The sequence below is a fragment of the Kogia breviceps genome, chromosome 3 (genome assembly GCF_026419965.1).
Source record: "Kogia breviceps isolate mKogBre1 chromosome 3, mKogBre1 haplotype 1, whole genome shotgun sequence".
Lineage (NCBI taxonomy): Eukaryota > Metazoa > Chordata > Mammalia > Artiodactyla > Physeteridae > Kogia > Kogia breviceps.
In genome coordinates, this window is record NC_081312.1 from 141818567 (window position 1) to 141841468 (window position 22902).

The window sequence follows — 22902 nt, forward strand, 5'->3', positions numbered from 1 at the left end:
TTATTAAGGAAGTAACAACTGCTGGAAGTAACTACCACCCCTAGGCTGGAGAAAGGAGGAAAATATTGGGGGATTATTGAGAATTTGGTAAGAGGGATGCCAACAAGCGGCAACTCAGACCTCTGGTTGGTGCTGGGGTCTCTGAGCTCAGAGGAGGGCCTCCTAGGCTGAGATCCAGACCTCTCCTGAGGTGCCTGGTGTCTCTGTGCTCCGTTACTGTAAACTAGATTCAGTGCAGCTACATAAAGGAACCACCACTGCAAAGGAAAAGGGTGTTGACATAGTGACGCTCACAGAAGCAGGAAATACGTACAAAGCCAACAGGAAGTCCCGCCTCCAGGCTGCCTTCCTCCAACGCCCCCTATTGGCAGAGCCTAATAGGTGGCAGCTGGCAAAGCACAAACGTGATTTGTAGACTTCCCTCATCCAGCATCACAAAGCTGAGTCCAGGAGGGCGGGCTTCATCTGAAGACAGCAGCTTAATAACAAAGATGAGTTAGTGTTGCCTTCCTCCTGCAAGAACTGTTTATGCAGCCCCCAATAAAGCACCGGGAATTTAGGTCTTTTCTTCTTTTCGGACCTCCTCTGCCTGTTTCTGACTGTAGATGAAGACAGACCAATGGCATGGAGCCATATGGAGTCATGTGCGCCTGCTCTTTTATTGGCCCCTCTCCACCGGCTCTGTCTTCTGTCAGCTTTGGTCACTCCAAGGCAAAAATGATTAAAGGAGAAACACTTGCTCCAGTATCGAAATCTAGCAAAATCTTTCCAATTTGTTTATATCTTACTTCTCTTTGGTGGCCACCTCAAAGTCCTACCTTCTTTCCCATAAAAAAAATCAAAGAATCTCTCAATAGAGAGAAAATATTTTAAATATTTGATTTTTAAGGTAACCAAAACAGGTATCCACTTTTATTTGCTAAATATATGCTAATGTAACATTAACAAATTGTGGATATATTTTGTTAAGATAATCTGTGTGGGTTTCCCTGGTGGCGCAGTGGTTGGGAGTCCGCCTGTCATTGCAGGGGACACAGGTTCGTGCCCCGTTCCGGGAAGATCCCACATGCCGTGGAGCGGCTGGGCCCGTGAGCCATGGCCGCTGAGCCTGCGCGTCCGGAGCCTGTGCTCCACAACGCGAGAGGCCGCAACAGTGAGAGGCCCGCGTACCGCAAAAAAAAAGATAATCTACGTATGAGTAACACCAAGTGGCTAGTAGTTATGGGCACACCTGGGCTTTGGCAGGAGAGAGCTAGGTCTGAATCCTGGCCCTGCTACTTTCTAGCTGTGTGACCATGGGCAAATTCTGTAAACCCTCTGTGCTTCAGTGATTTCCTTGGTATAACTGGGGCTAATACTAATAGCTATTTTATAGGATTGCTGCGAAGATTAAACAAGATAACACATATGGGAGACTTGACTTAAAACCTGGCATATGCAGGCCCTGGGTGAAGGTTACTGTTAAGTAGTCTCCAGTACCAGATCACAGAATAGCTCAAGGAGGGTACAAATAGTGTTCTTTAACTCTGGATCAAGGAAAAGTATTGATGCTGGTGATGTGGGTAGATCGGGGAAGAGACCCGGAATTGTCCCCTTCTCTCTGCTCTGGAAAGAGGCTCCGTTTAAGCGGTCAGTGTTAGCACTGCAGAGGGTAGAGGTGAGCAGCAGCTGAGCCCAGGGAAGTGCAAGAGAGGAAACAGAATAGCTGGAGAGAGGGGTAGGAAGATCAGGAGCCCGGCAACCCGCAGAGATCACAAAGCAGCAGATTCCCCATCTTAACGGCCAGCCGGCCTCCGACGTGCTGGCCTTAAAGAGAAGGTGGGGCACTGCTAAGAGGGAGGAAGAGCCCAGACCCAGAGTGCCTGGGGAGCAGGCAAGTTTCAAGGTCTAGGAGCCCAGACCTAAGGAATGAATCCCTTCATGAGGGTTTCTTTTAGCCCTGCTGAGGCCCAACAGAGCCAGGTGAGCCTGGGGGCAAATGTGTCCAAGGGTCCAGGATTAAGTAAAGATACTTACAACTCCCAAGCACTGAAAATGACGAGGGCACTCAGCTCCCTCAAGTACTGAGAATAAAAGCAACATTAAACCCGATAATAAGTATAAGCCTAACACAGTCCAGAGTTCCCACAATGACTACTGCTATGGTGTCGTTTCTGAAATAGTAGACTTTTCCCGCTCAGACCCCTCAAGCCTTTTCTGCTAATCATGAGTTTAGTCTGATTATTGGGCAGATAGTTTTGCCTCCTGCTATTTTGAACTGTAAATCCCTGTATGTCTGTGACATGGTCTAAGCGTTCCAATAATGGGGAGACTAAGCCAGGCTCATCAGGGTGGATCTGGAAGAATCCAGTGGAGTTTGGTGTTAACTTCGATGGAGGTACAGGGGACCCTGCAGTCCCAACAAGAGGGTCAGAGGAAGGCCCAAGCAGCAGGGATCCAACCATTTTAAGCTGAGTTTACAAGCTGGCAAATACACCCTTTTACTTATTTCATCATGGTAGTGTTTATCTCTAGTATGTGTCAGTTTTGTCCTCTCATTAGACTACAAGCTCCTGGAAATCATATTCGTTCTCTCTCAGCACCCAGCACAGTAGGTGTTGGCAGAATTCTAAGGCTGTGCAGAAGAGAAAGGTTGCATGTGGTTATGGAGAGCCAGGGGAGCCTCACTGTCTGGCTAAGGAGAAGAGGCCATGACTGAGAGAGGCAGGAAATAGAAAGAGATAAGCAAGCCAAGTTAATGTGTTACCCGATGGGTGGAGCTGGAGTCTGAAAGAGACAAAAGGTACTGAAGAAAATGGGGTGCGGGTACTTTGAGCCCTAACCTTATTCAGTGTTCTGTATCAGTAGGCTCTTGGAGAAGATGGGCTATGATCTCTGGCCACAGAGAAGTGGTTCAAAGACTCAGTAGGATCATCTTTGTCTCCATTCAGGGATGTAGGACACAGCTCAGGGTCAGCTGAGATTTGCTGGCTGGCTGGGGGCACTCTCCAGTCCCACCCAGACATCCACTCCCTCTACGCACCCAAAGCTCTCCCTCCCCCTGGACACACTCCACCTAGAGTGAAAGAAAAAAGAGATTCAAGAGAGAAAACAACAACAACAAAAAAACAGCCCACAGAACTCCTTGGGTGAAATAATCCAACTTGTTCCTCCCTGCTCCTCATGTTTCCAAGGTGAATCATTTGCTAAATTATAAAGGAGGCCACCTTTCCTTACTCCCCATGCCTCATCTTTGGGTGATGCTCTGATTTCTACCAAGGCCAGGGTTCCTGCTTCTCAGCACCGCAGACCGAGGGGCGGCCACAGCTAGGCTTTTTCTATACCACCCACCCCCCATGAACTCATCAAAGCTCACTCATCCTCATTGTGGTGTCCTGATCCCAAGGGCAGAGACTATTTCTAACTCAGCTCTGCCTCCTTAGAGCAGCTAGCATGAGAGTTTCCAAGTGACAGATGCACCAGGAATGTTTCCTGAATGAACAGCTTCCCCAGAGGTCCCTGAGAGGTCCTCTAAGTACTGGAGTCTTGAAACCCTGGCTTACTAATAGTTACTGGAATTGATGTATGGAGGTGCCCCCCAACTGTCCACAGAAAATACAATGCCACAGAGTTGAAACCAATTGAAATCCAAACAGCATTAATGGGATTAATTTTGTTTAGGAAACTTCCTCAGAAGTTAACCTCCCCAAAATGAGATTTAACTCAGAGATTAAGGTACTTCCTACTGAGTCATTAGAAAGTAACCTTTTAAAGGGAACTACTAACAAATGGCATGGAACATGACACTCTTTCATTTGTTCAGTCAGTTTAACACTGATTGAGGAAGCTGTGAAATGTTCAGTGTTAGAGATACCAAGTGGATTAAGACAGTCCCTACTCTCAAGGTGCTCACAGTCCTGTGTGGCAGAAATGTTTGAAAATGGAGTATAATGCCATGTATGAGTGCAAAACGAGACATGTGTTGGATACGATGGAGGTCCAGAGGTTAAAACTAAAAGGGAATGGTTAGCAGTACAAGTGCGAACAAATTAGTATAGGTCTGAATGAAATCTAGAAAAAAAAGATTAAGAATTTGTCTGGGTGCCTCTTGCACCGTCTAGGGAAGGATCTTGGCTAATGGCTCCAAGAGGAACACATATTGTGGGTTAAAGAAAATGTCCCTTTACTGCAGCCATTTGGAAAAAGAATGTTAGCTCTCGACCCCACTCTATAAACATAAATAAATTTCAGATTAAAACTAAAAAGAAAAAACAGTTCTAAAATTCCAGAAAATATACAGAATACTTTAATGATAGCTAGGTGGGGAAGATATTTTTACTATTACACCAAAACCTGAAAATTATAAACAAAAAAGAAATAGATCCGACTATGAAGAAATCATAAATAAAATTACAACTGAAAGTATCAAAGGGGACTTCTGGGAAAGCTCCTTAAAAGGGAGAGGCTAAGCCCTTCTTCCCTTCCTTCTTTTATTATCATGAATGCAAATGTAATGGTTGGAGCTCCAGCAGCTATCTAGGACCTGGAGGCAACAATGAGAAAGGAAGTCATGAGCTGAAAGACAGTCATACCATAGAGCCACTTCACCAGTTCTAGAATGCCTACCTCTGGGTTTCATTTATATGAGAAAGAAACAGATTTTTGCCTTATACAGCCACTACTTTTTCAGGTCTCTTACATGAGTCACAAATTCTTAACCCATACAGAAGCTGTTTCCTAATTCAGGGACATTTAGAAACATAGGTATGAAAAAGGCATAGGTTTCAGGGAAGTAAAAAGAAGTTAGTCTGAAGCCTGCAGAGCACAGAACAGGAGCTCTAATTCCCATTCTCTCTACCACAACTTCTCCCATCCCCATACCACCACCACCATTGTTTGTGTCTTATTTAAAAACACATTTCAGGAAAAAGTCTGGAAAGGAATGCACTAAAATATTAAGCACGGTATTCTGGGTTGTGTGATTGCTACTGGTTTTCTATTTCCTTCTTTTTGTCTCACCCGTTTTCTAATTTATCTAGAATGCACAGGTATTATATAGTTTCTATTTTTTTCAAAAAAGCTATTTTAGAATCATCTTAGGAAGCAAAACAAAATAATGCCTTCCACTATTTACAATAGCCAAGACACGGAAGCAACCTAAATGTCCATTGACAGAGGAATGGATAAAAAAGATGTGGTATATATTTATACAATGGAATACTACTCAGCCATAAAGAAAGGATGAAATAATGCCATTTGCAGCAACATGGATGGACCTAGAGATTATCATACCAAGTGAAGTCAGTCAGAAAGAGAAAGACAAATACTATATTATATCACGTATATGTGGAATCTACAATATGGTACAAGTGAACTTATTTACAAAACAGAAACAGACTCACAGACATAGAAAACAAACTTATGGTTACCAAAGGGCAAACGGGGTTGGGGAGAGATAAATTAGGAGTTTGGGATCAGCAGATACTAACAACTATATATAAAATAGATAAACAACAAGGTCCTACTGTATAGCAAAGGGAACTATATTCTGTATCCTACAATAAACCATAATTTTAAAATGAAAAATATATATACATATATATGAATCATATTATATATATGTGTGACATATCACATATATATATATATATATATATATATATACACACTGAATCACTGCCGTATACCAGCAACTAACGTAACATTGTAAATCAACTATTCTTCAATAAAAAAAAAAAATCATGCTGTCTTTGACTGCAGAAGTCAACCATGATTTTACCTCTTTGCAGATCTATGTGAACAGATCTAGTCTTTATTTTGGGGGGGAAAGTAGGATCGTGTGCATGTGTATATGTATGTATGTGCATATATTGATGTCTAACTGGATACTAATAGAAGTACCTTTTTAATGAATGTAAAATTGGAAGTTTTTATAATGAGAGCAACTTGAACAAGACAATTGAAATACTTGCACCACCTAACACTCACAAAAGGCCACCTCACTTACTCATATGATCTTTTAAAGGAAAATGACCATCATGACAACTAATATGAAAATATAAAAATGTATCAAATGACAAAACAACACACAGTACATCTTAGTTCTATTTTCTTGGGCTTAAAAAACAAAATAGAAATAAGGAAACTACCGGCTCTTCATGCCATCCTTTTGGATAGCACATGAAGAAAGCATTTCTAGGGTAAGGCCCTCTCTAGGCTGTCCTAGCCCATAAGCTGTGTACACTCTGGACCCCTAGAAGGTTTCATGTGTGTGGTTATGGTCATTGCCATCTTTCAGGCATAGACCATTGAGACAACATGCTGGGCCCCAGGCAGAGAGTCTACCTTCTTGGGTGGAGAGCAGATGGAAAGGTGAGGAGGGGGAGTGCAGGCCTGTAGAAACCAGTGGCCTCTATGACTTCTCTCCAACCCACACCTATCAGTCAGGAAGGCAGAGTGGATTCCTGAGCAACTGAGAGGCCAAACAGACTGAACTTGGTCCTCGGTACCTCTCAAGCCCTCAAATACTGTAGTTCCAGCTCATCAGAGATGGGCTTTGTCTTTTTTTAAAAAATTGAAGTCAAGTTGATTTACAATGTCATGTTAATTTCAGGTGCACAGCACAGTGATTTGGTTTTATATATAGATGCGTGTATGTGTACATATATGTATATTCCTTTTCAGATTCTTTTCCCTTATAGGTTATTACAAAATATTGTGTAACAAGCTTTGTCTTTGCCCTGACCGGCAAAGCTCGGCTACAGCCCACATCTGGCCTGGCTATGTACCTGCTTCCCATAGTTCGTAGTGGACGTGAGTCGATGGTGTAACCGTTGTGGAATTTAAGAACTTGAGTGAAAATTCTATCTCCCTTTATCCTTGGGAAGCTCCTGGACCCTCTCCTGGCCTCTGTTATCTCATCCATACTAACAGGTATGCATTGGTAAACAAGTGCTGTGCAAATGTCACCAGGGAGGAGCTCCTAGTTTGGTAGGAAGAGCAATCAACAAGCAGGGACAATAAAGTTTGGAAAGTACCAAGGGTACTCGTACCAAGTAGACATAAAGCTCTGTGGGAAAGTGGGATACCTGGAAGACATCCTGGAGGAGGTGGCATTTAGGCTAATACTTGATGGGTAAAGAGATCAGTCAGGCAAATAGTAGGGGTAGAGGAAACAGCCAGGCGGAAAGTCCACCTTAGTCGCCTTATCCTCAAAATCATGATACCTGTGCTCAGGGATTTCTCCTGCTTTACTTTCAGTTCCTGGAAATAACAAGGCTCAATCTCAGCTCTGGACTTTGACCCCGGCTGTTCTGTCCACCCAGAGGGAATGACCACCTCTGCCTCCTCTAGGTCTCAGCTTGGCTGTGGCTTCCCCTGGGCAGCCTCCCCTGACCCTCCAAGCCTGGGTTGGAGGCCCCCCTTCCTTGCTCTCTTAACATCCTGAAACATTACCTCATCATAGTATTTCTCGCACTCTCTTCTCCACTGTGTCATAAATTCCTTCAGTTACAAGGACTGTGATTTCTGGTCCACCTTTTAATCCCTAGTACCTTGCAAATAATAATCATCAGCATAGACCGAGACATATTGTGTGCCGGGCACCGTCTTAAACACTTTACATTTAATTCTCACAACAAATCCTGTAAGGCACAGAGACACTGAGTAACTTATCCCAGACTACACAACTAGTAGGTGGCAGGGCCAGAATTTGTACCCTGATGTCTGGCCCGGCTCCCACCCACTTATCCCCTCTGCATGCCAGCTGCCCACACTAGGAATACAATTCCTAGCCAGGCTGCCTCTCCTGGGACAGTTCTAGCTCAGCCTCGGCCTCTCTCTAACTGGGAAGCCACCTAGGATGCAGCCTGTACCTTCACTGGGCCTCAGTTTCCCCACCCACGATGGAAGGTAGAGTGGATCATGTGTAAGGGAAGAAATTAACCTGCCCGAGAAGACCGCCACGTGATGGGTTCACACTTAGGCAATCCCACTTCAGAGTCAGTTTACTTAACCTCACTCACTGCCTCAGGTGCACAACGAATGTTTGTGCAATTAGTGAGTGAGCAGGTGATTGAGTGGCTAAACCCTGACCTTCTCTGAAGGGACGGAGGATCACTGAACCTATTAAGAGCTATTAATCCAGCATCTTTGTAGGAATCTTCTAGAAGGATGCATATCAACAGCAGTCAAAATATATTATTCTGGGCTTCCCTGGTGGCGCAGTGGTTGAGAGTCCGCCTGCTGATGCAGGGGACGCGGGTTCGTGCCCCGGTCCGGGAAGATCCCACATGCCGCGGAGCTGCTGGGCCCGTGAGCCATGGCCGCTGAGCCTGCGCGTCCGGAGTCTGTGCTCCGCAACTGAAGGGGCCACAGCAGTGAGAGGCCCGCGTATCGAAAAAAAAAAAAAAAATTATAGTTTTGTACATTCGTTATTTTTATAGAATAATTTATTCTATAAAAATAACTTCTAATAATTTACTAGAAGAATAATTTCTAGGTCAAAGATTATGCAGATTTAAAATTGTTTAATTGGCACTACCCAAAAGGTTTTACCCACTTTAACCATAAAAGTACCTGTTTCCCCTCATCATCACCTGGTATTATCTTTCATTTTTTGTCTTTTCCACAATCAATAGATGACAAATGATTGCCTACTATGATTTTCATCTACTTTTCTTTGATTATTAGTAAGCTTGGGCTTCTTTTCATGCTTTTGGCCATTGCATTTCTTTTTTTTTTTTGGCCATGCCTTGTGGCTTGCGGGGTCTTAGTTCCCCAACCAGGGATTGAACCCCAGGCCCCAGCAGTGAAAGCGACAAGTTCTAACCACTGGGCCACCAGGGAATTCCCTACATTTCTTTTTAAATTTCTTTCCTGTTGATTTTTTTCTACGCATTTCTCTATTGGATTGTTAGTTTTTCTTATTCATTTGTGAGAGCTCTTTGAATTTATTAGTTAATTATCCTCTGTTCTGGTTTTGGAGGTATTTCATCCCAGTGTGTTGTTTGACTTTGACTATGTTTTATAGGGTTCTTTCCAAGGTGCAACATTTGATACGTAGAAGTTTGCGGTTATTTTATGTAGTTAAATTTATCTATCTTTTCCCTTTGGCTTCCGAAATTCATATCATCCTTAGAAAGCCCAATTCCATTCCAGGGTCATACAAATATTCACTCACACTTTCTTTTTTTTTTTTTTTTTTTTTTTTGTGGTATGCGGGCCTCTCACTGTTGTGGTCTCTCGAGCACAGGCTCCGGACGTGCGGGCTCAGCGGCCATGGCTCACGGGCCCAGCTGCTCCGCGGCATGTGGGATCTTTCCAGACCGGGGCACGAACCCGTGTCCCCTGCATCGGCAGGCGGACTCTCAACCACTGCGCCACCAGGGAAGCCCCCACTCACACTTTCTTTTAAAAAATGTTCTGCGATTTGTTACATTTAAACTTTGGATCCATCTGAATATATTTTGATGTATGGAATGAAATAGTCAAGGTAATGATTATGCTAGGACCAAACAGCTATGCTTTGAAAAAAAAGCTATGAGCCTTTTGGCTTTGGCACTTCAGGAAAAAGCCAAACACCAATGAATGGAGGGAGGGGCGAGTATGGGGGCCTAAGGACACAGTGCTGGCTTGAACTGGAGGTGTCACTAAGTTCCAAAACTGCATTCAATTTTGATTATGTAAACACCAGTCAGTGATTTTGAAAAACCACACAATGCTGGCGATTTTGGACAGGAAATCAGAACCTGGCTAAAGAAACAGAAAGCAAACAAATTACATCTCAGTTGGTATTACACATGGCACTTTATTACCTCTGTTAGGGACCATCTAATCTTGGCTACATCCTGAGTGGCAGAGCCCAGATAACTCAGGTGTTATTTACATAACTATTCTTGTGGGCTCTAATCAGGACCCCAATTGCAAGAAAGTGGATATGATGTGTACTGTGATCTAGGCAATCGTGCAAAGATATACAGCATCTAACACAAAGCTGACTCAATTCGAGTTGTAGAGGAAAAGTTTAAGGGACTCACTCACTTACTGGTTCCCTGGGGGAGAACCACAAAAAGGAGAGGTTAGAAGGTAGTATTCGTGAAGGAAGAAAGAAGTAGCGCTGGGAGGCCAGGGGTCTGGAAGAAAGCAGAAACGGACAGTGAAAAAAAACAAAACAAAACAGAATTAATTATGGGAGTGTCAGGACAAACCAGCCACATGATCCAATGAGTGGTAGAAGAAGGAAGCCAGCCCTTTCTGGGGTAGAAGTGGGCAAAAGCTTGGATTAATTGGCACGCCCTGCTCCATGCCCATTAATGGAAATATTTTCTGCCCTGTACTTTGCAATGGAAGTGACAGGGGAACAGGTAATAGTTGGGATTTATGCACAAAGCCAGTTTCCAGAGACTGTCCCAGCACATTCAACCTGATATACTACCCTCTTCAAAAGGATTCCCCTCCCTCCCTGTGTGACTTTCACTTGGTCTCTGTTTCCTCACTGTGTGGGAAGCCTAACCCTAAACCTGAACCCTAACCCCTAACCCTGAATCTGAAAGACTAGCTTTTTCATAGCAGCACTATCTACAATATCCAAGACATGGAAACACCACCTAAATGTCCACGGACAGGTGAATTGATAAAGAAGATGTAGCACATATACGCGATGGAATATTACTCGGCAATCAAAAAGAATGAAATAATCCTATCTGCAGCAACACGGATGGACTTGGAGATGATCATACTAAGTGAAATCAGTCAGAAAGAGAAAGACAAATACCATATGATGTCACATATATGTGGAATCTAAAATACAATACAAATCAACATATCTGTGGAAAAAAACAGACTCGTGGACATAAAGAACAGACTGTGGTTGCCAAGGGGGAAAGGGAAGGGGGTGGGGAGGGAAGGATTGGGAGTTTGGGATTAGCAGATGCAAACTATTATATATAGGATGGATGAACAAGGTCCACTGCATAGCACAGGGGACTATATTCAACATCCTAAGACAAACCATAATGGAAAAGAATATGAAAAAGAATATATATGTATAACTGAGTCACTTTCCTGTACACCAGAAATTGACACAATATTGTAAGTCAAGTATACTTCAATAAAATTTTAAAAAAGAAAAAGAAAAAAAAGAAATTCTGTGTTCCTGCTGCCTGGTGTCTTTGTCCTACAAACATCATGTCAGAGCCACAGTTCAAAAATCCTTAGTTGGAGGTGGATCTTACCAGGGATGGAAGGAAGGAGAAAAAGACTGGCAGTGAGGGGCTTCCCTGGTGGCACAGTGGTTGGGAGTCTCCTTGCCGATGCAGGGGACGCAGGTTCGTGCCCCAGTCCGAGAAGATCCCACATGCCGCGGAGCAGCTGGGCCCGTGAGCCATGGCCGCTGAGCCTGCGCGTCCGGAACCTGTGCTCCGCAATGGGAGACGCCACAGCAGTGAGAGGCCCGCGTACCGCGAAAAAAAAAAGACTGGCAGTGAGGAAGGCTGTGAGGCAGATATTACAGTGGTCAAGTGGATATGATGAGGGTCCAACCAGGTGGGTGGCTGGTCAATGTGGATAGCAAGAGGAGAGGGCTGTGAGGGACAGGAAGAATGTAAAAGCGCCAGGGAGAGACATTTGACAAGGCTTGGGAACCAAATCTGAAAGCTAGGAGCCTTCTGACCCAAAGTTCACAGTGGCAACCTCAGATCACAGGACTGCCAGGAAAATTAACCATGCTAAAGCATAATTTTCCCTAAAGTTAAAATACCACTCTCCCCAAATATACATTGAACGTGCATCAAATGCTCAGCTCACTACTTAATGGACGCAATAAGATGGTAAATCTGGTTTCAAGAGCATTCTGAGAAACTGGCTATATGTACGCACTTATAAAGGAAGGTTAGAGTCAAGTTTCTGGTGTAGATGTACTACTGATTAACGCCCTACAGGATAATACAAAACCATAACATTTAGAACCTCCCTTCTACTGGGGAAAAATTATTTGCTTCTCAACAGAGTAAGATCTGCAAATTGAGAAGTAACTTGACTGAGTCTGAGCCCTTAACAGCAAACAGCAAATGTTCAATAGCAAACAACAAATGTTCATTCTTCTAAATCTGTGGTTCTCAAACAGGGGCAATTTTGCCTCCCAGGGGACATTTGGCATTATCTGGAGACACTTTTGGCCACAACTCAGCCAGGAGTAGGGAGAGGGATGGCATCTAGTAAGGAGACCCCAGTGATGCTGCTGAACATCCCACAGCACACAGGACAAGCCCCGCACAAAGGAGTATCCTGCCCAAAAGGTCAGTAGTGTGAAGGTGAGAAGTCCTGCCCCAGATAATTAACGAAGCCGCCGGTAAGCTTGTGTGGGACTTCCCTGGTGGTCCAGTGGTTAGGACTCTGTGCTTCCACCGCAGGGGGCACGGGTTCGATCCCTGGTCAGGGAACTAAGATCCCGCATGCTGTGCAGCATGGCCAAAAAAAAAAAAAAAAAAGAATACCTTTGTGCAAAGATATGCTGCCCCCACCTTTTTCTTATTTCCAAGTTCTAAATAATCTTTCTTCATGGTAATAGTCAACCATCTGCCTTCAAAGGAAAGTAGACTTCTTTTTACAAATATTTCACCTGAGTATGTTAAAAAGGTTTCTAATTTACCTGAAGGACATCAGAAAAAATCAGTTAAACAGCACACTCCTTCCCAGTTACTGAGCCTTTTGTCTTATTAAGATCTTACTACAGTTGCTGTCCGAAGACTATGGGATTTTTCCAGGGAGCATGCAAACGCCTGGAAGTTTCTTAAAAACAAGAATATCCAACCCTCCCCCAAAAAGCAACAGCCAAAAAGATGTGCTGATATCACTGGGAGAAGTTGGCAGCAGGGCAGAAGCATAGTCACAGGAAGTACAGCTGGGATAAGACAGAAGCTTATGACCCCTCCACTGACCCAGCTGGGACACATCTCCTTCTCCCTGTTCCTGCTCCAGCCCCATTGTTCCAAATCTTGGGCAACTCTACCGTCTACCCAGGTACCCAGGCCAGACTTTGCAATGACGCCTTAGCTTCCTCTTCTTTCCCTCCCTTCTGCAGGAACTCGCTCATTCAGTAAGACATTTATGGACGGAGCAATGAGTCCCAGGCACCAAGTATATACAGAGCAGTGAGCACACGGTCTTGCAGCAGATTGCCAAGGCCCTCGGATTCTTCCTTGATTAGCTCTCCGTTCTCACGCAACCTCCTTTCTCACCTTTAAAAAGGCTCTGTAGCTGCAGCCTCTTAAATTATTCCCCTGCCCGAGTCTAGCCTCTCCTGTTTTCAGATTATCACCTTGAAACACAGCTCTGCCTGTACAGCTCCCCTGCCAAAGACAACTTTGAACTTCCCTTTGCTCAGGGAATGGGCTCAAAGAATAAAATCCAGACACCTTTGCTCAGCAACCAGGATCCTTCATACTTAACCCAACTTGCTCAAAGACACTACTGCCGAAAGCAGCATTCACGGCTCCCAGGACAGAGGGCAGGCTTTCCCACACCCATGCCTTTCTTTCTGCACCCTCATTTTTGTCAATTCCCTCATCCGCAGGTATCAAAATGTACCAATTAACATATCTGTCATGCTAGATAAATATTTGCCAGCCCCGAAATATGCGTAGTGTGAGAAGACAATTTATGATAATCTACAGCATGTCAGTAGGTTAATAACACATTTTAAAAGGTTTTTCATTTAAAAAAAATAAATTTTGCTACTTTAAAACGTTCAAAGGTAGAGTTTTAAAAACCTAAATATGAGGAGTAAATTCTCTGGAAACAAGACATTCATCAAGGGAAGCAAGTGCTACATTCTCTTTAGGAAATTTTCACAAAGAACATTTATCATTTCAATATCGCATACAAGGGTGTTCTTGGTGGACCAAACGTGGGCTTATCTCAAGACGTAACAGACTTCTAGATAATACAGGCAGGTGTTAGACCGTGAGTTAGGTGATCGGATAATGTGCTTTGTAAACAAGCATGTGGGTCAGAGAGGACTCCCGAAAGAGGTCACTTCTAGGCTGAGACCTAATGTTGGTTTCTTTACATCTTTTCATTTTGCTTTATAAGCAGAAAGCTAATCAAGACTGGATTGTCCGGTTCGAAACCTGAACCTCTTTTAGCACTTGTCACAATGCAGCGTAGAGAGTCATTTAATCTCTGGCCTTGCACCCCACTACCTCACTCCTTTGGCCTGCCACCTTGTCGCTGATAGACTGTATCTTACTCACTATGTATCCCCAGGACCTAGGATTGTGGCTAGTATATGTGTGCCAAACAAATGTTGTTGGAACAGACTGGAATGAAATGAATGGAATGGAAAATAAAATCATGTGGTTATATGGGTGAACAAATTCTATTAATAAGTGATTGATTCACCTATAATGGAAAAGAATCTGAAAGGGAATGCGTGTGTGTGTATATATGTGTGTGTGTGTGTGTGTGCGTGTATAAATATATATAACTGAATCACTTTGCTGTACACCGGAAACATGGTAAATCTGCTATACTTCAATTAAAAAGAGTGTGATCCATTCAGTGCAATCATTGCCTTGACTTCCCTTTTCTCCACTGAAGTGAACTTACCAAGCCAACCCTTCCACAGGCAATTGCCACTTAAAACGCTCCATAGCACAGCTGGCCCAGAATGGAGAGTGGTTAAATAAATCTCCATACCTACCTTCTCTTTCTCAAGTGCTATGTGTGAATCCCAGAAATGAACAAGGAGGCAGTAAATATTTACTGGTGTGTGAGAGACTGAACTCACTTACACAGCAGTTGAAAGGTATGAAGGGCTGGGCATTTAACCATACTTCTCTCATTTCAGGGAAAGCTCGCTGAGTATGAAGTTATCTAGCTGACCTTTGAACAACACAGGTTTGAACTGCACAGGTCCGCTGCGACCTGGACTTTTTCCGTAAATACATACTATAGTACTCCACGATCTGTGGCTGGTTGATCCATAGACATGGAGCTGCAGATATGGAGGGCTGACTGTAAAGTTATATGTACTTGGATTTTTGACTGCACGGGGGTCGGCGCCTCTAACCCCTGTGTTGTCCAAGGGTCAACTGTAGTTTGAATGCATGTGAAATGTTTCAGATTGGACTAGTAATAATACATAAAAAGGACTGTCTAGGTCTGGTCGACCAGGTGAATCTTCAGACCAGGTGGGATCCCATCCTGTGCTGCTTGTACCCAAGCTGCCCCTTAAGACCTAGGGTGGAGGACACAAAGGCATCTCAAGAAGGAAGTGACAACCAGGAATGTCTCACTGGGAAGCTTGAAACTCCCTTTCATATCTTTTCCTAATCATCGCCTTTCTTCAAATAAGATACTGTCAATTAAAAGATGCATTGCTTTTTTACGAGCCACTGAGGAAGAACAAATGCCACAACAAATAAAGCTGGACACGAAGACTTTCTGATCATTTATTTATTTTCACATCACATTTTAGTGATGTGAAAATAAAGGTAATTTTAAAATTTTAATTTGTAACACAATCACAGAGCACTTAGCTCTCTTAATGAATATACTTCTCATACTCCAGGGAATTTAAAAAATCTCTCAGTTCAATTACAAAATGCTCAGTGAGATTCAGTCATACTGAGGGCTTCAGCTCGGTGCTTTGTGACCACCTAGAGGGGTGGGATAGGGAGGGTGGGAGGGAGACGCAAGAGGGAGGAGATATGGGGATATATGTATACGTATAGCTGATTCACTCTGTTATGCAGCAGAAACTAACACACCATTGTAAAGCAACTCTACTCCAATAAAGATGTTAAAAAATAAAAGAATCAGGATAAAGAATAATAGAAAAAATAATAACATATTAGGAGAAGCAAGAGGTGCAAGATGGGGAGTAGTTAATTAACATCCAATTCAAAATGCTTATATGTACATCAGAGCAATGAACTAGCTGTTTTTTGTTTTATTGTTTGTTTTCATAAATAATGCAAAATATTCCAAGAATCAAGCAAATTTGTACAAAATACAATAAATGTGACTGGAAAAGACTGAGTAGTTGTACAGCCAATTAAATGAATAGATTATTTCAGGCAAGCTCTCCTTTTTTAATCAAAAAGGCTGTGCATTGGACAGTGATAGTTAAGAATGAAAACTGTCTCCATAATTTCACATAAATGTTTGAATTTCATATCAGGAAAGCAAGACAACATTATTTCTGTAGGGAGACACTGGTGATTAATGCTTACCATATATCATTAAAAAATAATTTAACTGTTGGAATTTGAGTATAAACTGAAAAATAAAAAGTAAGTTTGTTGTGTTTCTAGCCTATTACTAGTTCAAAAAACTTAGAATCTTTTCAGCTATAGCCAGATATTTTAACAAGTAACATATTTTAATTCAGCAGAAAACAATTCTTTTGAGTTATGCTCAGAAATAATAAACACATTTTATTCAATGGGATAAGAAACAAAGAAGCAGTAATGTTGTACAAATTCACATTATTAATGTAACTCTTACGTGACAAGGATTTTTATATTAAATAGAAACAGATTGCCTTAGCTGGAATGCCCATCCTGGATGGACTACTTTACATGGTAAAGAAACTTTGTTCAGTAGAAGGTTTGTTTGAATTTAGAACCTGGAAGAGTTTAGAGACAATCTACATATACCCTCTATTACGTTTTCTGTTTTGCTGTTCTCTCAATTTCTCTTTTCCTATCCAAACCCATTCTTTGATTGCTGTACACCTGAAACTGACACAACATTGTAAATCAACTATACTCCAATAAAAATTAAAACAAACAGAACAACAAAAAACCCCATTGTTTGAATAGAGAAATAGCCTTTGGTAAGTCCACCTAGCACAGCAACACCAAAGTATCTTCCTCAATAATCTTCTTGATTCATTTCAACCTCTTTGGAGTCATATTGTTATTCTTATTACTTATAAAGGTTTGGTAGAAATTCCTTGAATTAATTTTCCTCCTCCTTCCCTACTTGTGATTTCTTGACAATCAGTGTGACCCTTAGACAAGCTTGTTTTCCACTCAGATTTGTTCATGCTGATGAAAGAAATGTCTTGTAAACATGACTAGGGCTGTTGCTAGTAGAACCTTCCCATAAACACCTTATTTTTATTTTTTTAATAAATTTATTTTATTTTTATTTATTTCTGGCTGCATTGGGTCTTCGTTGCTGCACGCAGGCTTTCTCTAGTTGCGGCGAGCAGGGGCTACTCTTCGTTGCGGTGCACGGGCTTCTCATTGTGGTGGCTTCTCTTGTTGTGGAGCACGGGCTCTAGGCACAAAGGCTTCAGTAGTTGTGGCACACAGGCTCAGTAGTTGTGGCACTTTCTGGTCACTTAGAATGTTTACCTTATGCTTATAGAAAGAGCTGCTTCCTGTTTGAACATATTTGAACACAAATGACCTGTAACCTGTGCTCTAACTTTTAGCATTTACATTGTAATTTTGAGGATGAAGAGCCCTGGGGTTTAGTCAGCATTTTATATTTGGTTACATTTGTAGTTTGGGTTTTGGTTCCACTGAATCACCTGTCTCTGGATTTTGAGCAGCTTCTGTTCAAACTCAGCAGGAAGCTCCCAACAATTAATGATCAACTCCTTAATCATAGTTCAGTGTGATGCACATCACGTTGACATGTCGTGGCTTTGAAATTTAAGGAATTTGTCAATTCTTCCTAACTTCAGGTACAGTGCGTAGCCTAGTATCAGTAATGAAATACAAGTTTTTATGACCTTAGAGTTAACCTTCTTTGTTATCTCTCAAAACATACTTTGCTGTGTTTGCAAGAAAATATTGGACTTCGATTATTCCTCCAACAATGAACATTTGCTTCTCTAATATATAATCTATGTCCCTTTTGTACTTTGACTTTTTGTTTTAATGCTGTATCATAAAGTGATTTTTTATTGAGATGATGATTTTATGGAGAGAGAGATATATATATCCCTACAGGTGTGCCTTGGAGATATTGCAGGTTTGGTTCCAGACCACCACAATAAAGCAAAGATTGCAGTAAAGGAAGTCATGAAAAAATTTTGGTTTCCCAGAGTGCATGTAAAAGTTATGTTTACACTATACCGTGGTCTAATAAGTGTGCAATAGCATTGTGTCTGAAAAAAATGTACATACCATAATTATTACTTTATCACTAAAAAATGCTAACTATCATCTGAGCCTTCAGCATGTTGTCTTTTGGCTGCTGGAGGGTTTGAAATATCACGAGAATTAACAAAATGTGCCACAGAGACACGAAGTGAGCAAATACTGTTGGAAAAATGACGCCAACAGACTTACTTGATGCAGAGTTGCCACAAACCTTCAATTTTTTTTTAAAACATCTTTACTGGAGCATAATTGCTTTACAGTGGTGTGTTAGTTTCTGCTTTATAACAAAGAGAATCAGTTATACATATACATATGTCATCATATCTCCTCCCTCTTGTGTCTCCCTCCCACCCTCCCTGTCCCACCCTTCTAGGTGGTCACAAAGCACCGAGCTGATCTCCCTGTGCTGTACCGCTGCTTCCCACTAGCTAGCTATTTTACATTTGGTAGTGTATATATGTCCATGCCACTCTCTCACTTTGTCCCACTTTACCCTTCCCCCTCCCCATATCCTCAAGTCCATTCTCTACGTCTGTGTCTTTATTCCTGTCCTGCCCCTAGGTTCTTCATGACTTTTTTTTTGATTCCGTATGTATGTGTTAGCATACAGTATTTGTTTTTCTCTTTCTGACTTACTTCACTCTGTTTGACAGACTCTAGTTCCATCCACCTCACTACAAATAACTCAATTTCGTTTCTCTTTATGGCTGAGTAATATTCCATTGTATATATGTGCCACATCTTTATCCATTCATCTGTTGATGGACACTTAGGTTCAAACCTTCGATTTGTTAAAAAGAAAAAGAAAATGCAGTATCTGCTGAGCACAGTAAAGCAAAGCACAGTAAAATGAGGTTTGCCTGTATGAGAGAGAGTAGACTTGAAATATGTGCAGTTTACTGTATGTCAATTATACCTCAGTCAAGCTGTTTTTGAAAAGCATTGTAAATCATCAATAGGTGAATGGATAAAACAATATGTGGTATATATATATATATATATATATATATATATATATATATATATATATATATATATAAATTCAGCCTAAAAAAGGAAGGATATTCTGATACATCTACAGCACATATTCAGCTCTTATACTAATCTGGTGCCGGGATTTTATGTCTGCTGCCCAGGGGATGATTCTTGTTCCCCTGGCTCTGGTGGCCAGGGAGGCTTGCATTCCAGGCTCCCTGGAAACTAACAATTCTGGAGACAGTCCTTGATGAGTTAACACCCCTAGGGCATGGCACAGAGCAGACTGAAACACACCCCTGTTTTTCTGTGAAAGAGGCCTATTTACTTGTCCTGAAGCTTTGGCCTGAGGGGCAGTTTCAGGTTTGGTTCACAACTAGAGGCCAGTGGAAAGAGCACTCAGAGAACACAGGCTGGTGGACACCATCTCTGCATCCTCCGTTTGCCTCACTACAGCATTTTGGTATCTCCCAGAAAGTAACTTATACACTTGTCTGGAGCCCAATTTTTCAACTGCTTTCCACAGGACACCTCCAAATTGCCAGGCTCTGGTGGCCAGGGAGGCTTACCCTTACAGTCCCACAGGACTCCATTTGTTTGCCTACTTTAAAAACTGCTGCCTGAGGGTCTGGCTTCTAATCATCCTGAATCTAGGTGCTGACTGAGATCCTCCCCTTTGGGACACGGACAGGTCTTGGCATAGCCTCTACTGGGAGCGATTAAAAAATAAAATAAGCTGCTTGGACAATCACAAAGGTTTGAGAGACAACCAAGAGCTAGGGCAGGGTTAAATAATAAGACCTAATCTGCTACACGAGGCCCCTTAAGAATGGGACAGATGGTTGTTTTATCTACTGCATAGAAACCAACACAGAGAGTCAAGCAAAATGAAGAAACAGAGGACTATGTTCCAAATGAAAAAAAAGATAAACCTCAGGGGAAAAAACCCTTAATGTAACAGAGAAAAGTAATTTACCTGATAAAGGGTCCAAACTAATGGTCATAAATATGCTTCCTGCACTTGGGAGAAAAATGGATGACACGTTGAGAACTTAAAAAAAGAGATAGGGGGCTTCCCTGGTGGCGCAGTGGTTGGGAGTCTGCCTGCCGATGCAGGGGACGCGGGTTCGTGCCCCGGTCCGGGAAGATCCCACATGCCGTGGAGCGGCTGGGCCCGTGAGCCATGGCCGCCGGGCCGACGCGTCCAGAGCCTGTGCTCCGCAGCGGGAGAGGCCACAGAAGTGAGAGGCCTGCGTACCGCAAAAAAAAAAAAAAAAAAAAAAAAAAAAAAAAAAAAAAAAGAGATAGGAAATATAATAAAGTACCAAACAGAAGTCAGAGAGCTGAAGAATACAATAACTGTATCCAAAAAATACACTAGAGGGATTCAACAGCAGACTAGATGAAACAGAAGTAAGGATCAGTGAACTCAAAACAGGGCACTGGAACTCATCCAATGAGAGCAGCAAAAAGAGAAAAGAATGAAAATAAAAATGAAGATAGCTTAAGAGACTTATGGGACAACATCAAGTGGACTGACAATTGCATAATAGGGCTCCCAGGAGGAAGAGAGGGAAAAAAAATAGCAGAGAACTTATTTGAAGAAATAATGGCTGAAAACTTCTCTAACCTGAAGAAGGAAACAGGCATTTAGATCTAGGAAACTAGAAAATTCCAAATAATAGGAACCCAAAGAAACCCAGACTGAGGCACATTATAATCAAAATGTCTAAAGTTAAAGACAAGGAATGAATCTTAAATGTGGCAAGAAAAAAAAAACTCATTACATACAAAGGATTCCCTGTGAGAATATTATCAGGAATTTTGCAACCAGAAAGGAATGGCACTATATATTTAAAGTGCTGAAAAGACGAAAAAAAGAATACACTACCTGGCAAACTTATCATTCAGAATTGAAGGAGAAATAAAGAGCTTTCCAAACAAGCAAAAGCTAAAGATGTTCATAACCACTAAATTGGCTTTACAAGAAATATTAAAGGAAGTTCTTTAAGCAGAAAAGCAAAGATGCTAATTAAGAACAAGGAAACATCTGAAAGTGTAAAGGCAAATAAATAGTAAAGGTAGTGGATTAATCACTTTTAAAGTTACCATGAAGATTAAAAACAACTAGCTACAATAATTAGTTAAGGGATAAACAAGATAAAAATATGTAAAACTGTGACATCAAAAATAAAAAACAGGGCTTCCCTGGTGGCGCAGTGGTTGAGAGTCCGCCTGCCGATGCAGGGGACACAGGTTCATGCCCCGGTCCAGGAAGATCCCACATGCCGCGGAGCGGCTAGGCCTGTGAGCCATGGCTGCTGAGCCTGAGCATCCGGAGCCTGTGCTCCTCAATGGGAGAGGCCACAGCAGTGAGAGGCCGGCATACCACACACACACACACACACACACACACACACACACACACACACACACACACACACAAACATTGTGGGGGGAATAAAGATGTGGGGTTTTTAAATGTGTTCAAACTTAACTTGCTATCAACCTAAAATAGACTGTTATAAGTTGTTATATGTAAGCCTTATGGTAATCATAAAGCAAAAACCTATACCAGATAATCAAAAGGTAAAGAAAAGGGAATCTAAACATATCACTACAGAAGGTCATCAAAAACAAAGGAAGAGGGCTTCCCTGGTGGCGCAGTTGTTGAGACTCCACCTGCTGATGGAGGGGACATGGATTTGTGCCCAGGTTCAGGAGGATCCCACATGCAGCGGAGCAGCTGGGCCCGTGAGCCATGGCCGCTGAGCCTGCGCGTCCAGAGCCTGTGCTCCGCAACAGGAGAGGCCATAGCAGTGAGAGGCCCACGTACTGAAAAAAAAAAAAAAGAAACACAAAGGAAGAGGGCAAGAGAAGAAGAAAGGAACAGAGAAACTAAAACACCCAGAAAATAATTAACAAGATGGAATAAGTAAATACCTAAAAATAATTACTTTAAATGTAAATGGACTAAATTATCTAATCAAGAAAAAACAGAGTGGTTTAATGGATAAAAAACAAGACCCATCTATATGCTGCCTACAAGAGACTTGCTTCAGAAGTCACATACAGACTAAAAGGGAAGGGACTGGAAAAAGATATTCAAAAGATACGCAAATGGAAACCAAAAGAAAGCTGGAGTAACTATGCTTATATCACACAAAATAGACTTTACAAAGTAAAGACAAACAAGGGTATTACATAATGATAAAGAGGTCAATCCAACAAGAGTATATAACATTTGTAAATATTGATAAACCCAACATATGGGTACCTAAGAATGTGGGGCAAATATTAACAGACTTAAAAAAGAAAAAGACAGCAATCTGCTGATGATAGTCCTGATGAACAATTCAGTGTAACAGATCAAATCACAAGAAGAGCAGGACTAAAGGAACTGCAAGCTACTACCCCTTCCCAGAATTGGAATTCTGTTGAAATTAATGCTCCTCTAAAGGCACTGCAAAAATTAAGAAGAATTTGAATATCCCACTTAGTTAAGCCCCTGGATGCAGTGTTGGATGAAGGCATTAGCTGTGCTGTCTGGCTTGTTTTACAGAAATTGGGTGGTTAGTGACCCAGGACGAAGCGAAATCATATCAGAGTAATGCAAAGGTAGTTCTTACTGGAACTGGTGCAGATGAGCAACTTGCAGCTGATTCTCATCATCATGTCCATTTTGAGACATGTGGGCTGGGCAGATTGAATAAAGAAAAAAAAATGTCATGAAGAGATTAGTGGTAGGACGGGAAAAAAACACAGACCTACTAGAGCATGGACTTGAGGATATGGGGAGGGGGAAGGGTAAGCTGTGACGAAGTGA

At 42.1% G+C, this 22902-nt stretch overlaps 1 protein-coding gene across 1 annotated transcript in view; it reads right to left on the reverse strand.

Moving 5' to 3' along the window:
- Positions 1-22902, reverse strand: part of GCNT3 (glucosaminyl (N-acetyl) transferase 3, mucin type) — a 104365-nt gene that overhangs the window by 4323 nt on the left and 77140 nt on the right. The gene's annotated exons all lie outside the window — the stretch shown is intronic.